Source organism: Triticum dicoccoides, chromosome 1A (genome assembly GCF_002162155.2).
Source record: "Triticum dicoccoides isolate Atlit2015 ecotype Zavitan chromosome 1A, WEW_v2.0, whole genome shotgun sequence".
NCBI classification, from domain to species: domain Eukaryota; kingdom Viridiplantae; phylum Streptophyta; class Magnoliopsida; order Poales; family Poaceae; genus Triticum; species Triticum dicoccoides.
In genome coordinates this window covers 15,582,806-15,590,309 of record NC_041380.1, presented here as the reverse complement: position 1 = coordinate 15,590,309, position 7,504 = coordinate 15,582,806, and positions in this window count along the sequence as shown.

Below are 7,504 nucleotides of genomic sequence, written 5' to 3'. Positions count from 1 at the left end.
GACTTGGGTTTCTTCTCTTGAGCAGCAACTGGCTTGCTGTTCTTCTTGAAGTTCCCTTTCTTCTTTCCTTTGCCCTTTTTCTTGAAACTAGTGGTTTTGTTAACCATCAACACTTGATGCTCCTTTTTGATTTCTACCTCCGCAGCTTTCAGCATTGCAAAGAGATCGGGAATAGTCTTGTTCATCCCTTGCATATTATAGTTCATCACGAAGCTCTTGTAGCTTGGTGGCAGTGATTGGAGAATTCTGTCAATGACGCAATCATCCGGAAGATTAACTCCCAATTGAATCAAGTGATTATTATACCCAGACATTTTGAGTATATGCTCACTGACAGAACTGTTCTCCTCCATCTTGCAGCTATAGAACTTATTGGAGACTTCATATCTCTCAATTCGGGCATTTGCTTGAAATATTAACTTCAACTCCTGGAACATCTCATATGCTCCATGACGTTCAAAACGTCGTTGAAGTCCCAATTCTAAGCCGTAAAGCATGGAACACTGAACTATCGAGTAGTCATCAGCTTTGCTCTGCCAGACGTTCATAACATCTGGTGTTGCTCCAGCAGCAGGCCTGGCACCCAGCGGTGCTTCCAGGACGTAATTCTTCTGTGCAGCAATGAGGATAATCCTCAAGTTACGGACCCAGTCCGTGTAATTGCTACCATCATCTTTCAACTTTGCTTTCTCAAGGAACGCATTAAAATTCAACGGAACAACAGCACGAGCCATCTATCTACAATCAACATAAACAAGCAAGATACTTTTAGGGACTAAGTTCATGATAAATTTTAAGTTCAATTAATCACATTACTAAAGAACTCCCACTTAGATAGACATCCCTCTAATCCTCTAAGTGATCACGTGATCCAAATCAACTAAACCATGTCCGATCATCACGTGAGATGGAGTAGTTTCATCGGTGAACATCATTATGTTGATCATATCTACTATATGATTCACGCTCGACCTTTCGGTCTCCGTGTTCCGAGGCCATATCTGCATATGCTAGGCTCGTCAAGTTTAACCTGAGTATTCTGCGTGCGCAACTGTTTTGCACCCGTTGTATTTGAACGTAGAGCCTATCACACCCGATCATCACGTGGTGTCTCAGCACGAAGAACTTTCGCAACGGTGCATACTCAGGGAGAACACTTCTTGATAATTTAGTGAGAGATCATCTTATAATGCTACCGTCAATCAAAGCAAGATAAGATGCATAAAAAGATAAACATCACATGAAATCAATATAAGTGATATGATATGGTCATCATCATCTTGTGCTTGTGATCTCCATCTCCGAAGCACCGTCATGATCACCATCGTCACCGGCGCGACACCTTGATCTCCATCGTAGCATCGTTGTCGTCTCGCCAATCTTATGCTTTCACGACTATCACTACCGTTTAGTAATAAAGTAAAGCATTACATCGCAATTGCATTGCATACAATAAAGCGACAACCATATGGCTCCTGCCAGTTGCCGATAACTTGGTTACAAAACATGATCATCTCATACAATAAAATTCAGCATCATGCCTTGACCATATCACATCACAACATGCCCTGCAAAAACAAGTTAGACGTCCTCTACTTTGTTGTTGCATGTTTTACGTGGCTGCTACGGGCTTAAGTAAGAACCAATCTCACCTACGCATCAAAACCACAACGATAGTTTGTCAAATAGACTCCGTTTTAACCTTCGCAAGGACCGGGCGTAGCCATACTTGGTTCAACTAAAGTTGGAGAGGCAGTCGCCCGCAAGCCATCTCTGTGCAAAGCACGTCGAGGGAACCGGTCTCGTGTAAGCGTACGCGTAAGGTTGGTCCGGGTCGTCTCGTCCAACAATACCGCTGAACCAAAATATGACATGCTGGTAGGCAGTGTGACTTGTATCGTCCACAACTCACTTGTGTTCTACTCGTGCATATAACATCAACATCATTAACCTAGGCTCGGATGCCACTGTTGGGTTTCGTAGTAATTTCAAAAATTTTCCTACGCGCACACAGGATCATGTGATGCATAGCAACAAGAGGAGAGTGTTGTCTACGTACCCAACGCAGACCGACTGCGGAAGCAATGACACGACGTAGAGGAAGTAGTCGTACGTCTTCACGATCCAACCGATCAAGCACCGAAACTACGGCACCTCCGAGTTCGAGCACACGTTCAGCTCGATGACGATCCCCGGACTCCGATCCAGCAAAGTGTCGGGGAAGAGTTTCGTCAGCACGACGGCGTGGTGACGATCTTGATGAACTACAGCAGCAGGGCTTCGCCTAAACTCCGCTACAGTATTATCGAGGAATATGGTGGCAGGGGGCACCGCACACGGCTAAGGAATCGATCACGTGGATCAACTTGTGTCAACTTGTGTGTTTAGAGGTGCCCCTGCCTCCGTATATAAAGGAGGAGAGGAGGGGAGGCTGGCCGGCCAAGGGGGGGGAGGCGCAGGAGAGTCCTACTCCCTCTGGGAGTAGGATTCCCCCTCCAATCCTAGTCCAACTAGGATTCCTCGGAGGGGAAAAGAGGAGGAGGGGGCCGGCCACCTCTCCTAGTCCTAATAGGACTAGGGGAAGGGGGGGGCGCGCAGCCCATCTAGGGCAGCCCCTTCTCTTTTCCACTAAGGCCCACTATGGCCCAAATAGCTCCCGGGGGGTTCCGGTAACCCTCCCGGTATTCCGGTAAAATCCCGATTTCACCCGGAACACTTCCGATATCCAAATATAGGCTTCCAATATATCAATCTTTACGTCTCGACCATTTCGAGACTCCTCGTCATGTCCGTGATCACATCCGGGACTCCGAACAACCTTCGGTACATCAAAATGCATAAACTCATAATATATAACTGTCATCGTAACCTTAAGCGTGCGGACCCTACGGGTTCGAGAACAATGTAGACATGACCGAGACACGTCTCCGGTCAATAACCAATAGCGGGACCTGGATGCCCATATTGGCTCCTACATATTCTACGAAGATCTTTATCGGTCAGACCGCATAACAACATACGTTGTTCCCTTTGTCATCGGTATGTTACTTGCCCGAGATTCGATCGTCGGTATCCAATACCTAGTTCAATCTCGTTACTGGCAAGTCTCTTTACTCGTTCCGTAATACATCATCTCACAACTAACATATTAGTTGTAATGCTTGCAAGGCTTATGTGATGTGTATTACCGAGAGGGCCCAGAGATACCTCTCCAACAATCGGAGTGACAAATCCTAATCTCGAAATACGCCAACCCAACATCGACCATTGGAGACACCTGTAGTACTCCTTTATAATCACTCAGTTACGTTGTGATGTTTGGTAGTACCCAAAGTGTTCCTTCGGTAAACGGGAGTTGCATAATCTCATAGTCATAGGAACATGTATAAGTCATGAAGAAAGCAATAGCAACATACTAAATGATCGGGTGCTAAGCTAATGGAATGGGTCATGTCAATCAGATCATTCAACTAATGATGTGACCTCGTTAATCAAATAACAACTCATTGTTCATGGTTAGGAAACATAACCATCTTTGATTAACGAGCTAGTCAAGTAGAGGCATACTAGTGACACTTTGTTTGTCTATGTATTCACACATGTATTATGTTTCCGGTAAATACAATTCTAGCATGAATAATAAACATTTATCATGATTATAAGGAAATAAATAATAACTTTATTATTGCCTCTAGGGCATATTTCCTTCAATTACCACATCGCCCAGCCCGAGAAAGTTAACGGTTTGCCCACAATAATATTGGGCGCGTGTACTCTCATGTGTTATTGGCACAACAAGCGGGAGGATTGATTGCGCCGCCTGTTCTCCCAGCTGGGGAACGGTTTTACCACATTTTTTGCCAGCTGATTTGCTCAAGCTCGAGCTCGCCTCTTTTTGTAGACGTGCTCGATTTAACTTCCCGAGGTGGCGCTCATAGTCTGTGTCAACAGGCTTGGGAGCTGGTGGTCTAGCCATACGAATGAAGTGGTCAATCTTTTCCTCAGGCACTTTCTCCCTTGGCGGCGGTGGCGGTTTCGATGCAAAATGGGCTTCCACCTCAGCCTTCGATATGGCTGTGTTTTCCTCCTCGGACTTGTCGTAAGACCTCTGCGGAAGAGGCGCGAGGCTGCTTGGACCATATTGAAATCGCTTGCATCCGCCTGTACCTCCTGTACTACCTCGACTTGTACTGCTACGCACCATAGCTACGGCGGCTCTCTTCTGTAATTGCTGAGGCGGCGGAGATGGCTGACGTGGCTGAGTTGGACGAGGAGGAGTGGCCTGAAGCTGTGCCGGACTTGGAGGAGGAGTGGCCTGAAGCTGTGCCGGACTTGTAGGAGGAGTGGCCTGAAGTTGTGCCGGACTTGGATGAGGAGTGGACGTCTGACGCTGTGTCGGACTTGGAGGAGGAGTGGCCTGACACTTTGCCGGACTTGGAGGAGGAGGAGTGGCCTCATGCGTTGGTGTTCTTGGAGGAGCGGGAGTCTGCTGACTCGGTGGCGGACTTCGACGAGGAGTTGGGTGACACGGTGTCGGTGGCCTTCGAAAGACGATGCAATCCTTTCTCCATAGGATGATATGATGTATGGCCTCTCCCAATGTGTGCTCGTCATCACCTCCAGGAATGTCAGGCCGTAGCCCCGAATATGGGTCCACCACCTCATCAACCAAGACACGAGCATAGCCCGCTGGAATCGAGTTGCAATGGAAGGTTGCCTCAGGGGGATTTGTAAAAGCAACGGCGTCCGCCACCTTCATGGATATGTTCTTCATTTTGAAGTGTAGCTCGCAGTTAGTGCTCTCCATGATGTCATCCACGGGGTAACTATCCAGCATTGCGTCGCCCGGGGTGGAACCCACGCTGCTTCTTGGCATGGATGGGGCGGTGCTATCCAATGCTGGATCATCCGCTAGCTGCTGCAGCTGCTGAGACCCCCTTTGCTGGCTAAGTGAGTCGATCTGCTCCTGCTGCCGCTGGAATTTGACTGCCAAGTCTGCGTGCGCTGATTCTAGGCCTTGAAGGTGTTCATAGTCCATCTTCCTCTGCTCCTCCTCCATCTTCCTCTTCTTCTCCTCCGCAATCTTCTTTCTCGCACGGGTTCTATAGTCGGCGTTCCAGTCCGAAAACCCCTCATACCACGGAATAGCGCCCTTGCCTCGTGTTCTTCCCGGGTGTTCAGGATTTCCCAGGGCACGCGTAAGCTCATCATTCTCTCTGTTGGGTTGGAACACCCCCGATCGAGCCTCTTCTATTGCAACAAGTAGCTTATCTTCGGCTCCGTTCATACATGCCTTCTTCGAAGTTTGCCTATCTTCGGGTCCAACTCCCCCCCCCCATGCGCATAGAACCAAGTCCTGCACCTGTGGGGCCAGGTCATAGTAACCAGAGTGACACCTGCATCCTCCATCTCTATCTCAAACTTATCTCACTTAGGCATTGCCACCGTGTAGCCACCTGGCCCTAGCTTATGGAACTTATCCTTTTTTCAGCATTTTTCTTGTTTATTCTCGACCATTCCTTAGCTAATTCCAAATCCTTGAATTTCATGAAATCGTCCCAGTGAGCACTTTGCTTCTCTAGTGTTCCCTCAATACTGGAGTCTTCCTTCCTCCCTTGACGTACTTGTCCCATACACGATTCTTGTGGTTGTTGAATGCAACCGCCATCTTCCTAAGAGCAGCGTCCTTGACTTTCTCCACATCTGCATCTGTGAAATGATCTGGTAGGGTGAAATGTTCCATGAGCATTTCCCAAAGCAGAAGTTTTTGTCTGTCATCGACAAAAGTAACTCCTAGACGTGGCTTTGCTGGCTCTCTCCATTCTTGAAGGGAGATCGGGAGTTGGTCCTTCACAAGAACTCCGCACTGACGAATGAAGTTGTCCGCAATCTTCTTAGGCCCTAATGGTTCGCCATTAGGTTTGATGGCCTCGATATTGTACTTTACGCCCTCCTTCAACTTTTTGTTCGGGCCTCGTTTCCTGTTGCCTGAAGATTTGCTCGATCCGGATGGCTGAAAGAAGAAAGATCGATTCGTTAATATATCTTCAAGTCATTTAAAACATGTGATGATCACCAGATGCCTGCTTATATAAATATATATACCTCGCCGGTCTTTGTTGTTTCAAGATCAACATTTTCTTCGTCAACATCATAATCGTAGTTCATGACTTCATCAATTCGGTCGTCGCGATCGAATATCATATCACCCTCCCCGGTGTTGTTTAGAAATTCGGAGCCGTCATAATCTTCTTCATTTTGATCATCATCTGGCCCACGAGGATGGCGTATGATATCAAACAGGGTCTCTTCTCCCTCTCCGCCGGTATTGTCCGCCATAGCTTTTATTTAACTAATCCAAAAGAAATATGAAACAATTTAGTATTCAAATTACAATGCATGGATGCAATCAATTAATAAGGAAAAACTGAATCAATCATAGTACATAATAAGCATAATCGAATATAATCTCGAATACATTGTCTCGAATAATAGATATAATCTCGAATACATCGTCTCGAATAATTTATATAATCTCGAATAAATCATCTCGAATATTATATATCGAATACATCACTAGCTAGCTAGCTATCTAGCAGCTAATAAAGATCGAATACTAAAGAGTAATCTAGGCCACTCGCGGTTCCTGAGGCGCGGGTGCTGGACAACCAAAGTGAAGGAACCATCACTGGATCATAGCTTGGGTGATCTCCCCAAAGAACCTGCCAGGTATTGGAGAACCTGACGTCCATAGCAGCCATGTAGCGATGGACGTGCTCGTCCTCCTCCCTGACACGGCGACGTACCACCTCCGGCGGGGCTGGCTCCCTCCGCACCAAAAGTGGCCCACGCGAATGCCACCAAAGGAGATGAGGGTCGACGACGGGACCCGGGGCCGGGTTCCTCACCAAGCGTCGCGCCCCTGAAGGTAGCACCTCCCAGTGCCAGCCCGGCGAAGCCTAGTCCTGGACATGGGTCCTCTGAAGCAGGACGTCATCGCGAATGGGTCGACGGCGAGGATGCGGGCCGGGCATCGTCGACAACAAATACTATATGCAAATGTAACACTAATTATGCTATCATTGCATATGTCAGAATTCTATATGCTATTTCATACTAATTAAGCATCTAACACTAAAAACAGAAAAAACAACTTCTATACATCCATTAAAAAACAGAAAAACAACATTATGTAAAAAAAATATTTACTAATTAAACACTAATTATATCCATCTAACATGCATTCATACATATTTACTAGTGAAAAAATAATAATCTAAAAAATCTAAACTAATTAAACATACAAAATACGTATATACTAATTAACTTAAGGAAATGTGTGTGTGTGTGTGTGTGTGTTTATCATGATTTTGTGTGTGTGTATGGGCTCAGGGAGGGGCGGCGCCCATGGTGGCCGCCGGGGGTGAGGGAGAGGGGTTAGAGAGGGGGAGCTCACAGCGGGGCGACGACGATGGTGAGGCGACGGCCGGGGGCGGCGACGGGC